At 43.4% G+C, this 27,421-nt stretch overlaps 1 protein-coding gene across 5 annotated transcripts in view; it reads right to left on the reverse strand.

The window, feature by feature from the left end:
* Nucleotides 1-27,421, reverse strand: part of DAG1 (dystroglycan 1) — a 69,878-nt gene that overhangs the window by 21,143 nt on the left and 21,314 nt on the right. The gene's annotated exons all lie outside the window — the stretch shown is intronic.

Here is a 27,421-nt window from a genome sequence, read left to right on the forward strand (position 1 = left end):
CATGCACATGTGCGAGCAGGGAAGGGGAGAGAGAAAATGGAGAGAGAGAATCCCAAGTGGGCTCCATGCTGTCAGTGCAAAGCCCCACTCGGGGCTCGATCTCACAAACCATGAGATTAAGACCTGAGTCGGAAAAAAAAAAAAAAAAAGACCTGAGTTGATACCCAGAGTGGGATGCTTAACAAAATGAGCCACCCAGGCATCCCCCAATTGCATCTTCTTATTTAAACATATTTTTTTCAGGGCACCTGGGTGGCTCAGTCGGTTAAGTGTCCAACTTTGGCTCAGGTCATGATCTCGCGGTTCATGAGTTCAAGCTCCACAATGGGCTCTGTGCTGACAGCTCAGAGCCTGGAGCCTGCTTCAAATTCTGTGTCTCCCTCTCTCTCTGACCCTCCCCTCCGTTCATGCTCTGTCTCTCTCTGTCTCAAAAATAAATAAACATTTAAAAAAATTTTTTTAATAAATAAAGAAACATTTTTTTAATGTGGCTACCAGAACATATTAAATCACGTGTGTGGTTCACATCATGTATACTGCTGTTGGGCAATGCTGCTCTAGACCTAACTCCCTGTTTACAGCAAACACAGGAGTCATAAAGACACAATCAGACAAGTCTAGAATGTGGACCTTCTACAAGATAACTGGCCTGGTCTGTCCAAATGCTGACACCCCTAAACACAAGGGGGCTGTTCTAGATTTAGGAACAGAAACCAGATGTAGAGTGTGTATCTTGACTGGATCTGAATTTACTTAAAACAAAAAAATTTTTTTAAACCCCAAAAAACAGAAAACACATAAGCCCAGCTTCAAAAGGAGTAACTGGGAATTGCGTCGCTGGGCTGGAGACTGGATTTATTGTTAATGTTCTTAGGTGAGACAATGGTGGGGTGGTTCTATAAGAGACTGTCCTCAATTTTGAAGGATTTACAGCTGAAGTATCAAAAATCTCTGCAATTTACTTTGAAATGTTTCAAGGGGAAAAAATGCTGTGCGTGTACGTGGAGATCAAACAATGTGGCAAATGTAACAATTATTACTGTCTTAAAACAATGCTTTTGAAGAGACTAAAAAAACCAAAAACCAAAAAACAAGAATTTGCACAGACAAGTTCAGCAACTGCCCACTCCTCACACCCCAAACACTAATCATAGGATTTGTTTATCAAAAACATATTTGCAAACTCCGTGCCCCTAAACAAAACTTATTTGGCCTCTTGCCCCCCACCCCCAAAAGAGAAATTAGAACCCTGCACATTGTCCCTCAAACCCCTCACCCACTTCAGTGCAGGCAGCTCAGAACATTTGCTCCAAGGCTGTCAGCCACATAGATGCACTGAGGGACTTGCTGGGTGTCCTCAAGGTGACCACAGCCATAACAAGCAATTTCCCATTCTAGAAAAGAATTAAGCCCTGACCTGAGCCAAGCGGCCCAGGGGCTACATAATGTTTTCTGACCAGGATAATACAAAGTAAAAAGTATTACTTAAAAAAAAAAAAAGGCCACTGAAATGGGCAGTGTGTACTGTGAGGTCAATCAAATCCAAACCAATTCCAATAGTTTGGGTTTTTTGTGTTTTGTTTGTGTTGTTACTGATTTTGCCATTCCCATTCTTACTTTGTTTTTGAACTAAAATTCATGAGACAGCCAAAACCCAAGTAAAACAATTTTGAAGGCTGGGAGTCCTAACCTACCAAAGACTTATCATAAAGCTACTGTATTTAAAGCAGTATTATAGCGGCAGAGTAGAAGTGGACTCTGAAACCAGAGGAAAAGCCCAAAATCAGCTTGCAAAGGAGCTATTCAAATGACCAGTCGTCATTTATGTAGAAAACCAAATACAGTTAGGTCCTCTCTCCCTTCTCCATCGTAAATAAGATAAATCCCAGGTGGATTACATACACAAATGTAAAAAAGGAGAACTTTAAAAATTTTACAATATAGTGAAATAAATGTCAGGATAAAGAATGATTACATTTAACAAGACATTAAAAAACAAAGCATAAGGGGCGCCTGGGTGGCGCAGTCGGTTAAGCGTCCGACTTCAGCCAGGTCACGATCTCGCGGTCCGGGAATTCGAGCCCCGCGTCAGGCTCTGGGCTGATGGCTCAGAGCCTGGAGCCTGTTTCCGATTCTGTGTCTCCCTCTCTTTCTGCCCCTCCCCCGTTCATGCTGTCTCTCTCTGTTGCAAAAATAAATAAACATTGAAAAAAAAATTAAAAAAAAAAAGCATAAAAAAAAAAAACTGTACTACCACTTCTAAGAATTATGAGATAGATGTATTTTTTCCCATTTCCCACTAAACACAACAAAAAATCCTAGACAGTATATACAAAATAAACATCAGACTCTAAAAAGTTAAGAGAAGAAGGCAGACCAATGAGGGACCCCAGGACTCAAGGAAAAACACTGTGGTGAGTTCCCTGGGTTTTCTTTTTGCCTCATATATCCCAGAATTGAAGCTGAAGAGGCTGGCAACCTAGAAATGCCAACAGATGACACAAAAAACAGTCCCAACAAAAGTCTGCTCTCTTTAGCCAAAGGAGCAGGAAGGGAGTAGCCTAGCAAGACAGAAAACATTTAGACAATAAAGGCTCTATTCTGGCCAAACACCACAGAAAAAAACTGTGGCCCCACTCCCACCCGTGCCAGTAAAGGCCAAGTGGAGAGCCTAAGACTTCCACCCTCATGATGCTGTAATAAGGCTCCCTAATATCCCCACTGGGGCAGTGTCAGAGCAGGCCAAGTAAGGAGCTGGGACTTTCATCCCCACTGGCCAGTTAACAATGCACCACCCTCCTACTCCTCTAGTCCCTAGGTTTCAATGGGAACCGAACCAAGATTTCTATGCCCATCCAAGCAATATAACAGGAGTGTCTCCCCCTACCTGCAGGGATGGTGCCAGAACTTTCACCAGTGCTCAGTGATAAAGAGGCCTAAGGAACTAGAATTCCCACCCCCACCCAGCAGTTAAAAAGGACTTTACGAGTCCTCAGGTGTTGAAAAAGGCTGAGTGGGGCAAACAAACAAAAAGCAGACTCTTAAATATAGAGAACTGATAGTTGCCAGAGGGGAAGTAAGTGGGGGAATGGGGAAAATAGATAAAGGTGATTAAGAGGTACAAACTTCCAGTTATAAAATAAATAAGTCATGGAGATAAAAAGTACAGCATAGGGAATATAGTCAATAATACTGTAATAATATATGGTGACTACACTTATTGTGGTGAGCACTGAGGAAGGTATACAATTGTTGAATCACTATACTGTATGCCTGAAACTAACAGAACACTGTATGTTAGTTAATTATACTTCAGTTAAAAAAAAAAAAAAAGGTGACTGGGTGGCTCAGTCGGTTAAGCGTCCCGACTTCGGCTCAGGTCATGATCTCACAGCTCGTGAGTTCGAGCCCCGCATCGGGCTCCGTGCTGACAGCTCAGAGCCTGCAGCCTGCTTCAGATTCTGTGTCTCCCTCTCTCTCTGCCCCTCCCCTGCTCACATCTTTCTCAAAAATAAATAAAAAGTTAAAAAAAAAAAAGGTGAGTAAGGAACCTGGACTTCTACCTCTACTTTCCAGTAATGAGGCAGTACACCTCCCTTACCCTCCCCTGTCAGCAGCAGAGTAGAAGTGGACTGAGGAACTAGAGGGAAAGCCCAAAATCAGCTTGCAAAGAAGCTGTTCAAAGGCACCCGGACCAGTGGTCATTCATGTAGAAAACCAAATACAATTAGGGTCCTCTCTCCCTTCTCCATCATAAATAAGATAAATCCTAGAGTATCCGAAAAAGCCAGGTTATGGGGTGTCTACGTGGCTCAGTCAGTTAAGCATCCACCTCTTGATTTTGGCTCAGGTCATGATCCCAGGATCATGGGATTGAGCCCCAATCAGGCTCCACACTTAGTGTGGAGACTGCTTAAGATTCTCTCTCTACCTCTGCCCCTCACCCCACTTGTGCTCTCTCTCTCTCAAAAAAAAAAAAAAAAAATAGAAAACAACAACAACAACAAAAGGTCAGGCAAAACAGAACTAGAGTTGCAGAACAAAATACAAAATTGTGGGGTTCCTTACTCAGGTAATGGAACTGACTCAGGTAATGATCTCATAGTTTGTGGGACCAAGTCCCATGTCGGACTCTGTGCTGGCAGTGTGGAGCCTGCTTGGAATTCTCTCTCTCCCTCTCTGTCCTTCCTCTGTGTGTGAGCGTGCGCACGCGCGCGCACACACACACACACACAGCCTCTCTCAAAAACAAACAAACATTGGGCGCCTGGGTGGCTCTGTCGGTTAAGCGTCCGACTTCAGCTCAGGTCAGGATCTCGCGGTCCGTGAGTTCGAGCCCCGCGTTGGGCTCTGGGCTGATGGCTCAGAGCCTGGAGCCTGCTTCCGAATCTGTGTCTCCCTCTCTCTCTGCCCCTCCCCCATTCATGCTCTGTCTCTCTCTGTCTCAAAAATAAACAAATGTTAAAAAAAAATTTTTTTAATAAATAAATAAATAAATAAATATTAAAAAAAAAAAGGAGGGAGCCTGAGTAGCTTAAGTGTCTGACTTTGGCTCAGGTCATGATCTCACAGTTTGTGAATTACAGCCCCGCATCAGGCTCTGTGCTGACAGCTCAGAGCCTGGAGCCTGCTTCAGATTCTGTGTCTCCCTCTCTCTCTGCCCCTCCGCCACTTGCACTCTGTCTCTTGCGCCGTCTCAAAAATAAATAAACATTAAAAAATTTTTTTAAAAAAGAATCTTGACCTAGGGAGATTACCCAGGTGGACTTTTTTTTTTTTTTTAATTTACTTTCTTTTGAGAGTGAGAGTGCGACCAGGGGAGGGGCAGACAGAGAAGGGAAGAGAGGATCCAAAGGGGGCTCTGCACTGACAACAGCAAGCCCAATGTGGGGCTCAAACTCACAAACTGAGATCAGGACCTGACCCAATGTGGGACGTTCAACCAACTGAGCCACCCAGGCGCCCGCCCAGGTGGACCTTAAATCCAACCACAACTGTCATTATAAGAGAGAGGCAGAGCAAGACTATACACACCACAGAGGGAGAAGGAGATGTGAAAATTGAGGAAGAGAATATTGGAGTGATGTGGCCACAAGCCAAGGAATACCAGCAGCTACCAGAAAATAGAATAGACAAGGAATAAACTCATCTCCAGAGTCCGCAGACAGAGCACAGCCCTTGCCAACTCCTTGATTTTGGACTTCTGGTCTCCAGAGTTGTGAGAAAATAAATGTATATTACCTAAGCCACTAAGGTTGTGGTAATTGTTTACAGTAGCCCTAGGAAACTAATTTAAGGTTTAATGAAATCCCTATCAAAATTCTAGAAAGAAATTTTGTAGACATAGACAAGACTATTCTCAAATTTATATGGAGAGGCAAAGGAGATATAACAGCCAAAAATAATTTTGAAAAAGAAGAAAAAAGAATTATTCTACCTAGTATCAAAACTTAGCTAGTTACAAAAATCAAGACTGCTATTAGTGGAGGGACTAACATAAATCAGTGGAACAGAATTGAGAACCCAGAAATAGAGTATTTATTTATTTTTTTTTTTATTTTAGATTGAGAGAGAGAGAAAGAGAGAGAATCCCAAGCAGACTCCATGCTCAGCACAGAGGCAGATGTGGGGCTCAATCCCACCACCCTGGGATCTTGACCTGAGTTGAAATCAAGAGTTGGATGCTCAACTGAGCCACCCAGGTGCCCCTCAACTGATTTTTGACAAAGATACAAAAGCAATTCAATGGGGGAAAACAGCTTTTTCAACCAATAGCGCAATCCAGATGTCTGTCCTTCAATGGATGAATGGTTAAACAAGCTATGGCATATCCATATCATGGAATACTGAAGAACAATAAAAAAGGAATGAGCTATTGATTGATCCACTCGACAACTTGGATGAATCTCAAGGGAATACATACTATATTTTTATACATACATTACATATACATATTATATACATTATATTTTTATAATATTTTTTTCCCCACCACGACCCCTATAATGTTCTTGAAGTGACAAAATTATAGAAATGGAGAACAGATTAGTGATTGCAGGGGTTTAAGAGGTGCTCAGGGCATGAAGGAAATAGGTATAGCTATAAAAGGGCCAAGTGAGGGATCCTGTGGTAATGAACACATTCTGTATTCTGATGTATTAATGTTAGTATCCTGGTTGTAATGCTGTACTATAGTTTTGCAAGAGGTTACCACGGGGGGAAGCTGGATATAAAGCATACATAGGATCTCTGTATTATTTAACAACTGCCATGTAAATCCACAATTATCTCAAAAACTTTTTTTAATCTTAAAAAAAAAAAGATAAATTAGAATTTGAATTTTAGGGGTGCCTGTGTGGGTCAGTCAGTAATGTGTCTGACTCTTGGTTTCAGCTCAGGTCATGATTTCATGGTTCGTGAGTTCGAACCCCACATCAGGCTGGGCCTGGGATTCTCTTTCTCTCTCTCTGCCCCTCCCCTCTCTTTCTCTCTCAATAAGTAAGTAAACTTAAAAAAAATTTTTTAAAGAAAGAACCAAAAGTTAGAACATTAAAAAAAAATTTTGAATTTTAAATTTCTATACAGTAAAGGACATCATAAAGAAAGTTAGAAGGACCAACCCCAGCCTGGGAGAGAGCTTTTCCAATGCATATGATGGCTAAAGGATCTCCATCAAAATATATCAAGTGCCCTAAAACAATAAAAATTGGTTGAAGGCAAAAGAAGTAAACTCACAGAAAAAACCTAAATAGCAGTCAACATACAAAAAGATGGTTCAACCTCACTAATAATCAGGGGGGAAAAAATTAAAGCAACATGAAAAACCATTCCATGCCAATGTGAATGGGTGAAAATGTTCAAATGTTGTATCATGGAGGGGATGAAACAGAGAACACACCACACAGCTGGGCCCTTCCACTCCTAGACACACACCCTGAGGAATATACAGGCAGAGATACATGTATGCACACATACATACAGAGATAGAGTGAACACTGAAATGCTAGAAACAATGCCAACGTCCATCAACTGAGAAAGCATCAACAGGCACTTCACGCCATGGGAACTCAGTAGGACAATTAAAATGAACTAAAATTTAAGAAACAAAATTGATAAACCTCAAAAAATGTTTAGCAGAAAATGCCCATTGCATAAAGATGTAAATACTATTTATGCAAAATGTTTATATATAGTTTATACATTCATATGTTTGTAATAAATAAAATCATGCACATGATCTTCAGGGCCAAGTTCAGAATCATGGTCACTCTAGAAAGAGAGGGCTAAGGGAAAAGGAGGGATTTACAAGGGTCTCCAAATTGATAACTGCTTTCCTTCCTAAAATAGGACCTTACAAAAAATACAACAAAGAGACACATGGGTGGCTCAGTCAGTCAAGCACCCGACTTCGGCTCAGGTCATGATCATGATCAGTTCATGAATTTGAGCGAGCCTGCTTTGGATCCTCACTCTCTCTCTCTGCCCCTCCCCCACTTGCGCACATTCTCTCTCTCTCAAAAATAAACATTAAAAAAAATACGATAGAACATTAAGGTATAAAAAAAAAGCTCAGTGGCAGATATACTCAGGTTATGTGTAATGTTGATCTACGTTCTCTGCTAAGGACTTGAAAACATGTGAAGGTAAAGGTCTTGGCTCTTACCATCATTTCAAACTAATAAAAATTCTAAAACAGTAGAGCAGCGCTACAAGAGAGCAGCAAACAACAGAGCAAACAATAGAGCAGCACTCCTGCTCCATTTCACCTCTCTGTGTCTTCTTCACCACCTTCTCAGGACTGAAAAGCCCTGTCCTCATTCATGTGTCTGGCATATTCTGAACAGCATCCAGATTGCAGCCCCTGGGGTTACTGCCCTGTCCCAACCTCATCACTGTCCACCTCTACCTCCCGGTGTACATGTCACTCAGGTTTACATATTCCTAGTTTCTAAGACAGCACTTGTTTCCTCAAGGCTCAGAAAAACACATAGAGCTGCTCTGCAAAGGTATGAAAAAGGATTTGAAATTCACCTACCTTAGAAAATTAATGAAGATGTTTTATCATTTGGCATGATCCCACACTCTCATCAGTGCTAGATAAATAACAAATATAACACTGTCCTCCTTCCTGTTTCCACTACCTTGTTCTATCCCAAGGCCACAGGTGACCAGGCAGCTCTCATGGGATTTCAGACCCATTCCTCAATAGGGACTTCTCTTCCCAGCCACCACTAGATGGCTGGGTCACTTTTGCCCATTATAGACTTACCAACAGTGTTAAGTGCCACACTTCTTCAAGGGAACACCAAATGACCAGGGACTTAGAAGCTGGGGCCCTGTGGGCATCGGCTCCAAAAACCACTTAACTCCCAGTGACTGCTGCAGGGTCCTCTACCAGGAAAGGCAAAGAAGGAACCACTCTTGACTCCTCGATACCCAGGTTCACTGTACTCTGGGTAAAGGTCTTCTACTCAGATCCCTATCAAGTGCCCCAAGTTAAAGGTTTGTCTTTGAACTCTTTTCTGTGTTTTTGTGTCTCCCAGTTTCGTAACAGTCTGTGCCTTCATACCCCTTTTATAGCTTAGTTTATCACTTAACTTTTAAAAATGTCTGTCTTTTGTTTCATACTATTTTATTTTTTAATGTTTATTTATTTTTGAGAGAAAGAGACAGAGTGTGAATGGGGAAGGGGCAGACAGAGAGGGACACAGAATCCGAAGCAGGCTCCAGACTCTGAGCTGTCATCACAGAGCCCGACACGGGGCTTGATCCCACAGGCTGAGATCATGACCTGAGCTGAAGTCAGATGCCCAACCGACTAAGCCATCCAGGAGTCCCTGTTTTGTACTATTTTAAATTGTAATTTTGGAGTTTATTGTTGCATACCGCTTCTCTTAATGGCCTTTCCTTTATTACACATTTTAATTCTTATTGAGTAAATGGCTCAGCTTGACCAATACCCTACAAGACTGTAAGATGTGGAGGGGCAGGGACACATTTGTCACAGTCACTGACCCATGCTAATCACACATAGTTCCAGATACACACCTAATGAATGAATGGGGAGGCTACAAGAATGGTTTTTTTAGCTTCTTCCTATCTCTTTACTCTTTAATTTACTTATTTGTCTACTTCTTAGACCCAGTTGATCTTTTACTTTCCTAATCGGATTCTCCCTTTAAAAATTCTCAGCTTATTTGAAAACAGCAACAGAACGAGACACACCCTGTCCTACCCGGAACATAAGCTCAGTCTGCTATCTGCGGACACATGATGATGTGAAGTATCTGTTTCATGGGTATGACTAAGTGCCTCTGCATTTAGCAAGCAGACGATGTCCAGGGCACAACTCCAGAGGCTGTATGTTGGTTTTCCATGCACTAGGGAGAAAAGATCTTTTTCAAACTTGGCAAAAAGCAGCCTTGTGTCTTTCTGATGCTGGATTCCTATAAGCAAGGGTCACATCTCCCCGTGCTAGGAACTTGGCAGGCTGCATTCAAACACCCAAACTAGGACATCCCACTGGAAGGTCTTTACATAGTCTCTTACTCACACACTTGGTCATTCAGAGATGGAGGCACTCCAGAGATCCTCCTCTTCATTTTTTTCAGGGAACAAGGCCCAAAGAGAGGTAACATTCAACCATGGTCACTCACACAGAGCCTGTGGCCAAAATATGGAGAAGGTGCTCTGGAACCAGAGAAAGACTACAGACAGAATCACCCAGTCTTCCTGACACAGCCACTCATTTTAATACTGCATACATGCACTCACATTATATCCTCTAGAACACAGGAAGTGCTCAGGGAAGCCCAAGAATATGTATGTCTCAGCTGAACTCACAACCTTCTGGCTAACAGAAGCTGCCCAAGATCTCCTACCAAAAAATGGGTAGTGGGTATGGGTAACTCATTCCTCTGTACCAGTACCCAGTGCAGTGTCTGCCACTAAGTCTGAGCTCAGTGCTGCCCTTGACCCCAGTGAAATACAACTCTGTGAAGAGGGACCTTCCCAGAGCTTAGTGGAAGCCCCTGTTCTCTGAACACATGCTCAACAGTCGTAACATACAGTGTGAAAAATGGGCATAGCTGCCAGGCAGTTCCATCCCTTAGTCCCAGACAATTCACCCTAGGGAGCAGAAAAACCTTAAAAGTGTTATAACCTGCAAAGCCTGGACACAGCATAGCCCTTTGGGACACTGCTATCCTAGAGCAGCCAATGAGTCTGCCCTCTCCCTCTTCTCTTGGCAAAGGCCTATCCTCCTGCCCACTAGCACCAGGGAAGAGAGCCCATGGTACCCTAGGTACCTATCACACCCCTCCCTGGGCCAGGTGAACATTCAGCACCAAACAGCACCACAGAGCTTGTTATGGGGTAGATGAAGAATATCTGAGCAGGGGACCTCCACCAGGCTCCTGGGGCATGGGTCCCCAACAGCGAAAGGACAGGCTGAGGTAGGAAGCCCAGGGGGCCCCAGACCCTGCGACCCATTTCAGATAAGTGCCCTCACTCAGAGGAACCAAATCTAGTTGGGGTTGGAGCTGGTAATCCTCTGCATCTGCCAATGGCCACACCAACACTTCCTTTCTCCAACCATGACCTTGGGGACTCTCCAGTGATGCACAGAAATAAAAAGTCAAGTTTTCAGCAATGCCTAAGAGGTGTTATCTTTTGTATACCAAAATACATAATATCTGCCCTGGAGCCAGGTGTATTTCAAGTTTACCAAATCAATCAGCAGGAACACAACTAGGGAATCAAAAGCATTATACAGTGACAGGTGAGGACCCCAAGCTTCCAAGGACCGAGTTTAGCAGGAAAGAATCCTTCTGGCCCTTTCTGTCACTGATACTAACCCCTATCTATATATGACTAAAGCACATGCCTTGTGTGAGGGTGGGACAGGGAAGGACATGCATCCATGAGGAACAAGCTCTTATGACCCTACTCTGTCCAGACAGTCTTGGTCCCTGGAAACTAGAATATTCCAATGGAAGCCTGGCTCCAGGAAAGAAACAACTCTCTTCTGCTCAGGCTGCCTCCCCAGAGCTAATGAATGTCCCATGCACACAGGAAGCTCAGTCAGTAAATGCTTTCCACTCAGTAAACACGAAGAACAAATGCGTATGTGGCACCAACTCAATTCATAGTAAACTTAAATGTTTCCTCATATGCAGAAAAGCCCACAGAGAATGAAACTAAGATATCTTAACTAAAATTCTGAAAGAACAGCTCCCTAGTAGTTTCTGCTCTCTAAGAATGAAGGAAAAGTTGTGAGATTCAACCCATTATTAACCACACAAGATGAGTCTGATGCAGAGGCAGCCCACCCCACCACTCCCAGGAACCACCACTCTCAAATAGCTAGGTTACCTAAAAATAGTACTTAAACTCTCAAACTGCTTCTTTTCACCATAGTAATTAAAACATTTAAGGAGGGGTGCCTGGGTGCCTTAGTCGGTTGAGCATCTGACTCTTGATTTAGGCTCAGGTCATGATCCCAGGGTTGTGGGACCGAGCCCCACAATGCGCTCTGCACTGAGCATGAGGCCTGCTTAAGATTCTCTCAGGGTGCCTGGATGGCTCAGTCAGTTAAGCATGACTCAGGTCATGATCTTGTGGTTCACAGGTTTGAGCCCCACGTCAGGCTCTCTGCTGTCAGCGTGGAGCCTGCTTCAGATTTTCTGTCCCCCTCTCTCTCAGCCCCACCCCCATGGTTTCTCTCTCTCAAAATGAATAAACTTAAAAAAAAAATTCTCTCTCTCTCTCTGCCCCTATCCTCCGCTCACACACTCTCCCAAATAAATAAATAAATAAATAATTTAAGGAAAATGAGATTTTCTTTTTAAACCAAACTGAGATAATAAAGTTCAAATGGTTTTGAAAAAGTCAAAAGCAAAAACCTAACTGAAACAACCACTTTAGGGTTCAGACACTCAGAAATTAAAATGTCAAATGTCAGTCTAACGTTAATATAAAAATTCTACAGGGTTAACTAGTTTAAAACTGCTCAAACTGAGGGGTGCCTGGGTGGCTCAGTCGGTTAAGCATCTGACTTCAGCTCAGGTCATGATCTCACAGTTAATGGGTTCGAGCTCTGCATTGGGCTCTGTGCTGACAGCTGGGAGCCTGGAGCCTGATTTGGATTCTGTGTCTCCTTCTTCCTCTACCCCTCCCCCACTCGTGCTCTGTCTCTGTCTCTGTCTCTCTCTCTCTCTCTCAAAATAAACATTAAAAAAATACATTTTTTTTAACTGCTCTGATGGCCAACAGGATGTACTTCACACAGTGGAAAACAATAGTGTGAAGTAATTGTTTATTTGGGATCCAAATACCAAAGACGGGCAGCTTTCTCTGCTTTCAGTTAAAAATGGGCCTTTTTCACTCCTTGGCACCAGATGAAGAAGGTGTTGAACCACGTCAGAAGATTCAAGGTGTCACCTCAAAAGCACTGACAGCTCCAGAAGCAGATGAGGACTCCTAAACATGAGGCAAGTTCCTGACTGACTTGTGCACTGCGGGAATATCACTAGAGGTATGGGGGCAGACCCAGAGAGACACCATCAAGGAGCTGGAGAACCCACCAAAGGAGTCTAGGGTTACACACACAGCAAGAGACTTAAAGTAAAAATATGTGGGAGAAAAAACTTACCATCTCTGAAAGGCAAACACTATACAATCATCTATCAGAAAAGCTGCTTCGACACTGTTCTCACTTGGAAAACTCTTGCAAATTCTCACTTATCACAGATACCAAAAGTAGAGGGAGGTACAGGAAGGGCAATGGTTTCTGCTGATGGTGGTTTGGTTTTTTCAACAAAGGCAGGAAGGAAGCAAAGGTTTAATACCTGGGTACAAACTCACTCAGGTACAAACATGTCCTAGAGGAAGAGAAGAAGGACAAGGTTCAAAAATCCAGGGCTGCAGGCCATTTTCCACCAGACTGTGGTTTTTCATCTGGGTCAATTTTTCACATCTTCTGTGACAAAACTCACTGAGAAAACCGTTCATTCTACACTCTACTGACCTCAGTATGCCACTTGCTGTTAAACATTACTCACCATTGAACTTCACACTCAACAATGGTTAAGATGGTAAATCCTGTTAGATGTTTTTTATCACAATTAAAAAATACTTTAATGGGGCACCTGGGTGGCTCAGTCAGTTAAGCATCTGACTATTGATGTCGGCTCAGGTCATGATCTCATCATTTGTGGGATCAAGCCCCGCAATGGACTGCATGCTGAAAGCACGGCAGAGCCTGCTGGAGAGTCTCTTTCTCCCTCTCTCTCTACCCCTCCCCTGCTTGCATGTGTGCGTGCATGCTCCCTCTCTCTCAAAATAAATAAATAAACTTAAAAAAAAAAAAGGCTTTAATGGGTCAGATGGTAAATTTTATGTATTTTTACCACAATTATAATCTTTTTTTAAAAAAACACATTATTCAGAGTCATACTAATTAGACTTCAGAAAAAACACTTATAAGGCTTAGGTCCCGTCTTAATCATTGATGCCCAGGTAGGGCACGGAAGACAGAAAAGGGTAAACTGATGGGGCGCCTGGATGGCTCTGTCAGTTGAGCGTCCGACTGCAGCTCAGGTCATGGCCTCACAGTTTGTGAGTTTGAGCCCCACGTCGGGCTCTGTGCTGACAGCTCAGAGCCTGAAGCCTGCTTCAGATTCTGTGTCTCCCTCTTTCTGCCCCTCCCCAACTCATGCTCTGTCTCTCTCTCAAAAATAATAAGTAAATGTTTAAAATTTTTTTTAAAAAAAGAAAAGGGTAAACTGAGCCCAAAAACAAGGATCATCTGGCTGTAGCAGCTGGACTGGGAAGTGGAGAGTAAATGTGAGAGGAGGGCAGCCAGACTCAGCAATATCCAAGTGAGAATGAATTACCACATCCGCATACCCGTGTGGCATCCAAGAACCCAATTAAAGCAAATTACAATTATCTCAAGACAGCCCAACAATAATTACACTTCAGTGCATATTTACCGACTACCTACCCTGGGCTAGGTGTGAAGCTTCATTTGCTATGCATGCAGCCTTCCCAAATTTCATAGAAAAATATTCAATTAAGCTTTACATATATTACTAAGTCATAAAACACAAGAGCTAATAAAATTAAGTACTTATGTATTATAAATAGGCAAATTTACAAACACCAAGTAAGTGCTTACTGGAAACTAAAAAGTTTCCTTCTGTCTCCCCAAACTTCCCCTGGCTATCCAAACCCCTCCCCATCTCAGCACAAAGGTAGAGTGGAACTATGCTGTGAGGGCAGCTGGTCAATGTCTGTCCAGGTCAAAGCTGGATGCCGAGGGCTGCCCAGAGAGCAAAAGAGTCAGAAGGGGTCCACTGCTGGGGTCTCGGCAGCATGTCCTCTGCTGCCCTCTCTCACAGTAGATGCCTAGCACCAAGCAGGCACTCTGGCAGACATCAGAGCACAGGGAAATGGTTTCCATTAAATCCCTGAAATGACTCACAAAAGCAGTCATCACCTGATTTCACACTTTGAAGTTAAAAACTGAGTTTTCTGATTTTTTTCCCATTATACAAGATTACAAATAAGTGCCATAGCTCACAACTAATATGCTAATCTGACTTCATGAATTAAGTTGAGAGAAAGTATGCCTTCTGACCTCACTGGCTAATCAAACTCCAAAACAGAGGAGTGAGATGAAATACCAGAGTGGTCCCAGCCATCCCCAGCTCCCTACTCAGATCCCTCCTTACCACAGCCCTTGGCCCTGCCAACAGCCTCCTCACAATACAGGTGCCTAAGAGGGGTGTCCTCGCCCTGGTGAACGGGAGTTCTTGCACCCTTCCTGTAAGGTTGCCACAGCACCAAGTGTTTAGGCAAATACTTCAAACTTCAGTGTTTAAAGTTGTGACCTGCTTTGGCTGCATTCTTGTTTTGGGCCACATTCTTAAGGCTCAACCATCAAGAATATTTCAACCATGCCAGAAACTGCCAGACCAACAAATCTTGTTTATAAAAGGACAAGACACAACTAGCACCCACTCCATTTGCTCAGGCTTTTTTGCTAGCTGGATTCCTTCCCTCCCACATATGGCTCTAATTGGCTTTTCTACCCACCTCGCCTTACAACAGCTACAAAATCTAAATCATTACAAACTTCGCTGGTAGGCTTTAGAGGTGTGCTTCTGAAGGCTACAGGAAAACGGCCAAAAGATGGCCTTGCAGACTCTTGGAACCCCTCCTCTGCAAAGCCACGGCTACTCTCCCATCAGGCAGTGAGGCAAGGACAATGCCGAGCAGGACAGGGATGCCTGACACACTGACCTCGCAATCAGGCTTGCCTAGAGGGGCACCAGCTCCCAGTAAACTGGTGAAGGCAAAACTGGGCCAGGCCTTGTGAGCACCTGCATTGCTAGTGTCTCCCAGAAGAGGATGCTTGGGTTGCTCTCAAGGAGATTCAGAGAATCTAAATCTCCTTTCTCCTTAGACTCAGAGAAATGTGTCTAGTTCAGGCACCTCCACACCAGGTATGATGGAGAAAACCTGTTACTCCCAAGTGCTTGCCTCTTCCTCCGAGCTCCAGGTGATCCCCAGCTGGCATCTGTCACATTGAATTTATACCCAGGCTAGCAAAATTAAAGAAATCCTTGAAGATGCCCTTGTCCTCACCTCCCGAGGTCTCTACCTCCTCTTTTTACAGACTCTGATCATTCCCTTAGCACAAAGGCAAAAGTGCACTTTCACTCAGTAGTCATTATTTGAAAATTAATTCCTGTATTTTAGAACCTAAGGATTAAAAATTGAAAGCAAAAAGGGATAAGGTAAGGACAAATGCCAGAGATCTCCCATCTTATCACAAAAGTGCAACTATAATTTACATATCCCCAAGGACTGGGGAGAAAGTGGCAACTACAAAGCACTTTTCAGTGGAGGCCAGAATCTCCTGATGTATGAAAGGTGCTTTCTTCTTTCAGAGTTGGGATCTCCTTAATTTCCAAACTGGGCCATTATCAGGCACAGATGGATTCCTACAGCTCTGGAAGACAGAGATCCCACCAGCCCCAGCTTAATTTTTCAGATGTTTTACCTTTATTTCCCATGAATCTTCAACTGGCTTCACTTCTAAAGTGAACATATACAGGGGTGCCTGGCTGGCTCAGATGGAAAAGCATGAGACTCTCAATCTTGGGGTCGTGAGTTGGAGGCCCCATGTTGGGCACAGAAATGACTGACTGACTGACTAAATAAATAAATAGGGATGTCTGGGTGGCTCATGGCTCAGTCAGTTAAGCATCCAACTCTTGATCTCGGCTCGGGTCATGATCTCTCAGCTTGCTGAGTTCCAGCCTCCTGTTGGGCTCTCTCTCTCTGCCCCTCCCATGCTCACGCTCTCTCTCCCAAAATAAATAAACTTAATAAATAAATAAATATTTATAAAGTGAGCGCACAGGCACCCTACCCTTCCCAGGCTCTATGTAGTTATCTGGACTGGGAACTGACTACTTAAAAGGCCTCATTTGTAAGCAGAAAATTTATCTTCTATCTTCTCGTTGTACACCAGGCCAATGAATCTTAAATCAAAAGTTCTGTGGTCTTAAGAATAGACCTAATTGGGGCGCCTGGGTGGCTCAGTCAGCTAAGCATCCGACTTCAGCTCAGGTCACGATCTCGCAGTTCATGGGTTCGAGCCCCGCGTTGGGCTCTGTGCTGACGGCTCAGAGCTTGGAGCCTGTTTCAGATTCTGTGTCTTCCTCTCTCTTTGACCCACCCCGTTCATGCTCTAACTCTCTCTGTGTCAAAAATAAATAAACGTTAAAAAAAAAAAAAAAAGAATAGACCTAATTAAGAGTCAGGAACCTCCTCTTTGTATTTGTTTCATGCAGGGATCAAAAGGACACCGTCAAGGATTTCATGGCAACATAGCCCCACTACCTGGCTGGCCCTTCAAAGAGCCCTATGGGAACAGCCACTGCCCTACATACTCAGAATTTGCTTTGTCAGGAGAAAAACAAAACAAAACAAAAAACAAAAACAAAACAAACAAACAAAAAACACCTGCTTGGTCAGTAAGAGGAAAGACCAGGAAGGGTCACAGGCAAGAGAGTATGAGTAAACTAGACAGAGCTGCGATGCTATCTTCTCAGACTAAGCTGCCCTGCAGAGCTTGACTGTTTTTGGAGGGACAGGATTTGTCCCTCCACCTAGTTATCCCTTGATAAGATCTCTATATGGGGGAGTAGGAGATGCAGAGACAAAACAGTCAAAGCAGCAACCACAGGGAATAGTGAGAGTACCCTCCACACCCCTGCCAACCTGTTTATCCTGAGGCAGTAAGACCAGCTGGCCTTGAGACATTGCTTACCTGGTTGAGAAAAAGACCACAAAAACCTTAGCCCGCTCTCTCTCTCTCTCTTGCTCTCTCTCTCTCTCTCTCTGTCAATCCCTCTGCAGGAACCCTCTGGATCTCGCTGACTGTTACAAACCCAAGTAAATGTCCCACCCATCAACCTGCCCTTAGAACTGGAGAGGGAGCAAACAGAATGCCACAGGTTCCTTAGAGATGATTTTTACCCCAAGGGAGAGAGCAGCCCTCCAGTCCTCTGATAGCCTTAGATCATTAACTGCTATGTTTAACAAAACAAATGCTTACAGGAAAATCTACATTTCTTTGGGACAAAGAACTAAAAATATAGCAAATTCACCAGTTACATTTATTTATCTAGAGAGCTAGAGTTCTGTCTTTTATTTTTTTTTATTATAATAAAGCTCTCACAGTCCACAGACACCTTGAAAAGCCACTCAAGCTCTCTACATGCACAAAGGCTAAGACACAGGAAGTCACACAGCATGCTCTTGACACCAAAGTTTCCACCTCTCAAACTCCAGGGGTTGGTAAAGCTGCAAATCAGAGCAGCAGCTTCTGGGACGGTCCACCCTATAAAGTAAACAACTATAGGTAATTCGCAGAAGGCTAATTTAATGTCTGCAAATCCATTTTTTAGATTACTTGTAATGCATCCAGGGATCTTGGCTATCATTTGCTTTTATAGACTACTAAGTATTGAATTTGTCACTGACATGGGGCCAAGGAAGTGACAAGGTTCAACCTCCACGACTCAATGAGCACCTCACGCAGGACCAGTGTGCACCTGTCTGGTACTGTTACTTCCCCGTGACGCATGCCTTGCTAGAGGACTCCACAGCACTGAGTGCAGCACCTGGGGTACCAAGGCCTGCAAATGGTCAGTGTGCAGCACTTATAAGCCTGGACACAGCAGGCTTTGGTTGAGTTTTTAGTTTTTTGTTTGTATTTTGGATTTAATTTTAAGTAATCTCTATACCCAACGTGGGGTTTGAACTCACGACCCTGAAATCAGGAGTCACACACTCCTCTGACTGAGCCAATCAGGTACCCCCCCCCCTCTTTTTTATAAGTAGGCTCCACACCCAATATGGAGCCCAACGCAGGGCCTGAACTCACAACTCTTGAGATCAATACCTGAGCTGAGATTGAGTCGGACACTTCAACAACTGTGTCACCCAGGCACCCCTGGACACAGTAGGCTTTAAAAAAATCATTTCCAAAACATTCTTAGGAGAGTGAACATGTTCTAACTTCATCTACGCCTCAACAGGAAAGCAGTGGTCCTGCCCAACAGAACCTGTCCTCTGGGTATTGGGACAGGCAAGAGACCAGTAACTATCAGAGGTCCCAATACTCCAGAGAGTAGAACCACAGTGGGTGCAATGGAGCAACAGCAAATTTTTTGGCTGAACAGGGTTTTTTTTAACTTTTTAATAAATCTAAGTCTGTCTCAGAAACCTTGTTTTTAGGCAAATACAGAATGAAATAACACCAACAACAATCAACAGCATGGACGGATACAATTTGGGCAAATGGCAAATTGAATAATGATACTTGGTATTTGTTTTGCTCTCTAGATGAAAGACAACTGGATAAATATCACAGAAACAATACTGTTTGCTTCTGCAGTAATTACTTTTCCTTCTCCATAAGCACCTTGCTCTAATAAGATAATACATGATACGAATTGTAGGTTCTTGATCATTTTTATTCAACAAATTTTGACCACCTACTTAGTATCAGATACTGTCCTACCTTCCCCCATCTGCTCTTTAATTCCAACTCCATTCCATTTGTGTTTCAATCTCTCCATAAATGAAGAACAATATAAAATGTAAATGCTTGCTCTTACTTAGAAGATTAAAGTCTCAAGAAAAAGTTATATGAGCCTCTCTTTTTTCCCAATAAACACTTGTCCCACTAGACTGAGTGTCCACTGGGGGCCAGATCAGGGCCTAATTTACCTGGGTCCTGAGCTCAGACTGGTTCAGTGGGAAACAAACAGCAAGGCCTGGCCACGGTGGAGGAAAATGTAGGTCAGCACCAATCAAGGAAAGCCAAGGCCTCAGAGTATGGCCTCTATTTCCTAGACCACTCTCAGTCCTTCCAAGAAACCGGGAAGGACAGGGACAGGAGGATCCAGGCAGACACTTGCTTTTCGCTTGGCCTTCCCTGGGAGATGGGCTCACTGTTACCATCCAATGATGTGAGTCAAGACCAAGCCTTCCAGTCAAGTTCAAAAATAGGTCAAAGACCTGAAAGAGTTTGCACTAGATCCTTACCTCCTTCCCACCTTCTGGGTCCCTCCTGCCTCACTTGTCATCTCTTCACGCTCCCCGCCACTGGCTTTGGCTAATGCCTTGTCCAAGATTCCTGGTTCATAACTGACCTCTGGTCCTCTGCTCTGGGCTCCCCTCCTCCACAAGCCAGGACACTGCATCACTGCCCAGTGCTGAGATGTCTACTGAACCTTCTGGTTCTCTCATTATCTTCAGGACTGAGCTCCAAGTCGTCTTCTCCCAAGGACTGCTCTTCTTTCACCTCCCCAGGAGTGCTTTTCCTCCTATCCAAGCATGTCCAATCTCTGCCACTCATTTAATGATGAGTACACTCCACAGCACATGCTCCTGAACACAGAGCCACAGGCGTTCTGACAGCACAAGTGTGCTCCACTTAACCTGGACTGCTTACACCCATGGCATGCCACCCAACCCTTCAATGAGACAGGTGTTCAACAAATACAAATCAATTTTACCTCAAATGTGGCATTACACCAAAGTTCATTCTTTCCCTTTGCTTTACCACTTCAAAAACAGCTGGACATTTCCAGTGTCAAGCATAAGACTTATTCAGGAAGAAGGGAGAAGACATCCCTTTTTGATGCACTGGCCACCCAAGGCCAACTGAAGCTGGCTTCCTCAGTGACGATCTTCCTCAGATGAGCTTTGGTACATCTAACAGGCAGGTTTATCAACACCTTCTCAATGCCCAGTTCCACCTCCATGAGACAGGCTAAGTTTCTTACTTCAACCAAGGATACAAGCTCTGCTAAGCTCTGGAGCAGTGGCTCTAGACCTTGGCTGCACACTAAAATCCCCTGGCCAGGAGACTTAGAAAACTAATGCCTGGGTCTCACTCCAAAGATTCTGATGTCACTGACTAGGGGTATAGATTCCAACCTACTGTAAACCTTGCTCTAAAGACACAGCAGCTCTGAAATAGAACAGAGGATGTGGACTGTATGGCTTGGGGCCCAAACCACAAGATACTGAAGGAACTAGAAACTGCTGCATCTGAGGAAGAGGACGCGGAAACGTAGGAATTTACCCTCGACCCACCACATCTGAACAATCCTGATGAGGGCAAGGACTGCAGTACTGAAATTCTCACTGGGGCCTCAGACCTACAATTCCAGAACCTCTACAAAGTTTTTCCCACATGTCCTGGCCCCCTCACAAATCAATGCTGCTCAGAGGCAGTCCTAGTACCACAGTGAACACCCAGGAGTGGTACTGGAGTTGTTCTCTCTCCAGTCTCCTTGACCCCAGTCTTCCTCTAGCTCTCAGAGGCTGCAGCAGTGTCTGGCTCCACTCTGATTCTGTGGCATGAGCCCAAGCCTTTGAATGGACCTCCAGGTGCTACCTAGGCTTGTTTTCTCATCAGTGAAATGGGGACCATGCTGTCACTGACTTGCCACGGTCAGGATGAACTGAGGGTGATACATCAGGTCTCAGCCCAGTGCCTGCACAGACGAAGCACTCTATAAAGACTGCCTCTTTTAATTACTATGGTTTACCCTGCACTCAACTCCTCAATAATGAGGAGTGTTGTGTTCTGGATGCTGCAACACCTGAAGACTGACACGTGACCCTGGATCCTCATAGCGACCCTACTGAACACCTAACGTCTCCTTTGCGATATGAAAAAAATGGAAATCCACAGACAATAAGAGGCAAAGCCAGCACCCAAGGCCCAGTTCATCAGATTAACATGCCCAAGCCACAACTGCCATCACATGGCTCTGGTATTCCAGGCAGCTCATGACAGCTGCCCATGGATCAGGTCCACCCTCACTGCCTGGCACAAAAAGAAGTACTCATAAGTGTTCGCTTAGTGGAGTTTTTCCTAGCTTCCTCTCACCCTCCACCTCCTAGACCCCCAAATGTTACTTCCTCAGAAAACCTGCCAAACTCAGCCCTCATTAAATTCTCAGATTTGATTCGCCCACATAGTCCAATGATGACATAGGGACGACACAGGTCAAACCCATGTCTTCCCATGACACTTGTACCTGCCTGGGAGAGAATTATGTCAAAGACCACAGGAAACACAAGATACATGTGCTCTACCACTTCAAGAGACACTGCACCATCACTTCAGAGCTCTGACAACAGTCATGAGCACTGCCTGGGGAGCTGGATTTTAGGGTCCCTGGTATCGACACCCAGGTATATCCTTCTTCTTTAGAGATCAGTTCAATGGTTCTAACAATTTCCCTACCAATTAAGTAGTAATAAATTATTTTTGAGCAGAGAGGGCCTTCTCTCGTTGCTAAAGTCCATCTTACTCTTGTTCACTTACTCCACTTATAACAAAAATCAAAAACTGGACATTCATGAAACTCTTTTATTCAACTGCAACATGATAAGTAACTGTATTAAATTAGTTTTACAAGACTTTCTGTAAATAAAAAGATGTACCATGCATCTGTATCTTGGTTTCAACTAAAAGGCACCAAGGCTTCTAGTGGAAAGGGTTGATATGAGGCTAGGGTAAGGAAGCTGGAACATCTTGTTGCATCAGCAAGTCAGAGAGTACTCAAACAATGATGGAGACATGTCAAAAGAACACAAGAGGGGCACCTAGGTGTCTCAGTCGGTTATGTATCCGACTTTGGCTCAGGTCACGATCTCACAGTTTGTGAGTTCGAGCCCTACATCCAGCTCTGCTGTCAGCGCAGGGCCTGCTTGGGATTCTCTGTCCCCCACTCTCTCTCTGCCCCTCCTCTGCTCTCTCTCTCATACATACATACATACATACATACATACATAAATAGAACATAAGAGCCAGCCTGAAGAAACTCCCATAACCAAACCTGGGACAATCTGGACATCAAAATAAATAATGAAAAGAATCACAGTAAGTTACCCATATGAACTAATAAACCAAATAACCAATGAATAAATATATGGCGGGGGGGGAGGGGGGAGCTCTTCTAGAATAAATGACACCAATACAGAAGGAATGACCTTAGAAGCATCAATGGATCCTGAAAGTAGGAGGTCAAAGTCCAATGAAGAAGAGAATATCTACACAGTCTCAAAGTGTCCCACCATAAATTACTTATTAATGGCAAAGGGAAAAACAGCAACTTTACAGTAGAGAAAACTGCCAGGTACATCCTTAACCAGAGGTGATCATCAAAACAAGCTGTATCTCAAACCACAATGAGATACCACCTCACACTGGTCAGAATGGTTAAAATTATAAATTAAAAAAAAAAAAGGAAACCAATTTGACAATAAATTATATTTAAAAAAAAGAATGGTTAAAATTAACAACACAGGAAACAACAGATGTTGGTAAGGATGTGGAGAAAGGGGAACTTTATTGCACTGTTGGCAGGAATGCAAACTGGCATAGCCACTCTGGAAAACAGTGTGGAGGTTCCTCAAATAATTAAAAATAGAACTACCCTACGACCCAAAAATCACACTACCAGGAATTTATCCAAAGGATAAATACAAAAATGCTGATTCAAAGGGGCACATGCACCCCAATGTTTATAGCAGCACTATCAACAAAAGCCAAATTATGGAAAGAGCCCAGATGTCCAACAACCAATGAATGGATTAAGAAGATGTGGTATAGGGGTGCCTGAGTGGCTCAGTCGGTTGAGCGTCCGACTTCGGCTCAGGTCATAATCTCACGGCTCGTGAGTTCGAGCCCTGCATCAGGCTCTGTGCTGACAGCTCAGAGCCTAGAGCCTGCTTCATTTTCTGGGTCTCCCTCTCCGCCCTCTCCTGCTCATGCTCTGTCTCTCAAAAATAAATAAACATTAAAAAAAAAATTTTTTTTTAAAAAAGAAGATGCGGTATAGGGGCGCCCAAGTGGCTCAGTCCGAATTCGACTCAGGTCATGATCTCACAGTTTGTGGGTTCAAGACCCGTGTCAGCCTCTGTGCTGACAGCTCCAAGCCTGGAGCCTGCTCCAGATTCTTTGTCTCCCTCTTTCTCTGCCCCTCTCCCACTCACACTCTGTCTCTCTCAAAAATAAACATTAAAAAAATATTTTTTTAAAAAGAGGTTAGAGGGGCGCCTGGGTGGCTCAGTCGGTTAGGCGGCCGACTTCGGCTCACGTCATGATTTCACGGTCCGTGAGTTAGAGCCCCGCGTCGGGCTCTGTGCTGACAGCTCAGAGCCTGGAGCCTGTTTCAGATTCTGTGTCTCCCTCTCTCTGACCCTCCCCCGTTCATGCTCTCTCTGTGTCTCAAAAATAAACGTTAAAAAAAAAAAAAATTTTAAAAAAAATAAAAATAAAAAAAAAATAAAAAGAGGTTAGAGTGGGAGAAAGCCAAAGCATAAGAAACTCTTAAAAACTGAGAACAAACTGAAGGTTGATGGGGGGTGGGTGATGGGTATTGAGGAGGGCACCTTTTGGGATGAGCACTGGGTGTTGTATGGAAACCAATTTGACAATAAATTTCATATATTGAAAAAAAAATTTTTTTAAGATGTGTATATATATATATATATGCAATGGAATACTACTTGGAGATGAAAAAGAATGAAATCTTGCCATCTGCAACAATATGGATGGAACTGGAGAATATTATGCTAAGCAAAATAAGTAAGTCAGAGAAAGACAGATGTCATATGCTTTCACTCATATGTGGAATTTGAGAAACTTAAAGATGAACATAGGGGAAGGGAAGAAAAATAAGATAAAAACAGAGAGGGAGGCAAACCATAAGAGACTCTTAAATACAGAGAACAAACTGAGGGTTGATGGGGGTAGGTTAAATGGGTGATAGATACTAAGGAGGGCACCTTTTGGGATGAGCACTGGGTGTTATATGTAAGTGATGAATCACTGGGTTCTACTCCTAAAGCCAAGACTACACTGCATGTTAACTAACTTGAGAATCTAAAAAAAAAAAAAAAAAACCAAAAAAAACAAGCTGCATCTCATACCTACTCATATGGGACAATCAAAGGTACTACTAAAACAACTTTGGAAATCTGAATACGGACTATAAAATAGGTACACCAATGTTAAATGTCCTAATTTTTTTTTTAATCTTTTTAAGGTTTGTTTATTTATTTATTTATTTATTTATTTATTTATTTAGAAAGAGGCAGAGAGAGACAGAGAAAGAGAGAACAAAGCAAGTGAGGGGCAGAGAGAGAGGGAGAGATAGAATCCCAAGCAGGTTCTATGCCATCAGAGCCCAAAACAGGGCTTGAACTCACAAACCATGAGATCATGACCTGAGCCAAGATCAAGAGTTGGGTGTTTAACCAAATGAGTCATCCAGGTGCCCCTTAAATGTCCTGATTTTTTCTTAATGTCTATCTATTTTTGAGTGAGTGAGAGTGAGAGAGAGAGAGAGAGAGAGAAAGAGAGAGAGGGAGCATGAGCAAGGGAGGGGCTGAGAGAGGGAGACACAGAATCAGAAGCAGGCTTCAGACTCTGAGCTGTCAGCACAGAGCCCAAACCAGGGCTCGAACTCGCAAGTCAGGAGATCATGACCCAAGCTGAAGTCAGACATGTAACCGACTGAACCATTCAGGTGCCCCTTACATGTGCTGATTTTGACAGATGATCTGTAGTAAGAGAATGTCCTTATTCCTAGGAAATACATAATTAAGAATTTCGGAGTGGGGCACCTGGGTGGCTCAGTCGGTTAAGCATCCGACTTTGGTTCAGGTCATGATCTCACAGTTTATGAGTTTGAGCCCTGCATCGGACTCTGGGCTGACAGTTCAGAGCCTGAAGCCTGTTTCGGATTCTGTGCCTCCTTCTATCTCTGCTCCTCCCCCACTTGTGCTCTCTGTCCCTCAAAAATAAATAAACGTAAAAAAAATAAAATAAAAAAATAAATTTCAGAGTAAAAAAAGAATTTTGGAATAAAGGGATGTGACGTTTGCCAATCATACAAATGGTTCAGGAAAAAAAATGTATAGATAGAAAACGGAGGGAACAACAATAAAGCTAACAAGGCAAAATATAAACAAATGGCGATTCAAAGGAAAGCGTTTTTAGGTGTTCCTAATACTATTCTTGCAATTTTTCTGTAAGTCTGAAATTATACCAAAATTTGAAAGTTAGGGGTACCTGGCTGGCTCACATCCAAAGAACATACGACTCGTGATCTCAGGGTTGTGAGCTCGAGTCCCATGCTGGATGTAGAGACTTAACTAAATAAACAAACGTACATACATACGTACATACATAAATATTACAGAAATATATGCTATGCCACGTGAAATGGATAGACAATAAGTGGTAAGAAAAAGGAATGTGGTGCATGTTCCACCTCCCCTCTCAAGACCTCAGTTCTTCCCTGGCAAAGCAGCAATATTCACCAACAGTTGTGGTGCAGAAGAGGTGCAGAAGTCTGCAGATGAGCTCTATAAACTGTGACAACCTATGAAACCCTAACCCCACCACTTACTTTACACCCTAGCACCCTGCCCACTAGCATTCCAGGGTCCAGGCACCAAATGCCCAGACTGCATGATTCAAAACACACATCCCACCAGGTCCCCAAGCCGTCCACGTTTGTAAGAGGAAATAAAGGTATCTTAAAAGCATTTTCTTCCAGAAACACTACAACACAAAATAACACAAAAAAGGACTTTGTTTTAAAAGTGACTTGGGTTATAATGGAAGAAAATGTCACGCTGGGGCCTGCAATTACTACACTGGGTTATGTTTGCTTAAGATTAAAAATAGTTTCATCTTTCCTTCCCAGGAGCCTTCCCTCCTGGAGGAAAAAACCCCAACCAGACCATCACCAAGTTCAGAGGTCCCAGAGCTAAACGCAAGGTCTGGGCAGGCTTAACCCAGTGTTTCTCAGTCATATTCCCTACTAACAATTCCCGATCACAATCCAGAAGATACATGGCAAGCTCACAAAGATGCCATCAGCTGTCTGGTCCTTACCTTTGGGCTTAATGCAATACAAGTAATTCCTATGGGGGTAAAACAAATTCTAATAATACAACAGGACAAAAGTGAAAAGCAGGCTTCCTTCCCAGCCTCAGGTGAGCAGGCTGGGTTTCCTCAGCAGCTATCCACAAATGACACATTTAATTTGTCTCTAAACCCATACACAAGTACATCTCTCTTTAATTCATTCTTAAAGCTCAAATGGAATCACATATTTCATAATTGTTACTTTTCAAATTTACTAGAACTGGGAGACCTCAGCCCCAGTGGCTGGACCCACCTCACACTCACCCTTGCTGCTTGCGGCACATTTAAGTGTCTAAGTATCCTGCCTCTTTTGCTCTCAAGGGTGCTCTGACTCTCATAGTTGCATTCTTCTGGGAGGAAATCTGAGCATAAAATTCTAGATGTGAAATTACTGGGTCAAAAGTTACATACATTCGAACTGACAGATATTGGCAAAATGCCTTCAATTTACATTCCCACCTAAAGATAGAAGTGACTTTTCCCTCACTTTCCCTAAAACTAAGTTATTGGCAAACTCCTTCATTAACAACATAAGAAGGAAGAGGAAGGAGAATGGGACAGGTTGAAACAGCATGAGAAAGCCATTTGTCCCTCTCGTATTCCTTGAATATTGGGCACGGTGGGTAGCAGGTGTCATAAACTCAAACTGGGAGTAGTGGTACTTCACGGTCAGCCAGTGCAACAGTATGGGAGGGTGAGCATCTAGATGACTAATGAATCAAAACATGGTGCTATGTTTTTCTAGTCAAACTTGACTACCTCAGAGGAAAATTGCTATGGAGAATTTATGGGCGAATGACTCCAAATAATAAGGTATCTGTGGTGTTCTTTGCTCCCATTGTTTCTTCCCTGGACCAGCCCTCCAGACCAGGG

Source organism: Acinonyx jubatus, chromosome A2 (assembly GCF_027475565.1).
Source record: "Acinonyx jubatus isolate Ajub_Pintada_27869175 chromosome A2, VMU_Ajub_asm_v1.0, whole genome shotgun sequence".
Lineage (NCBI taxonomy): Eukaryota > Metazoa > Chordata > Mammalia > Carnivora > Felidae > Acinonyx > Acinonyx jubatus.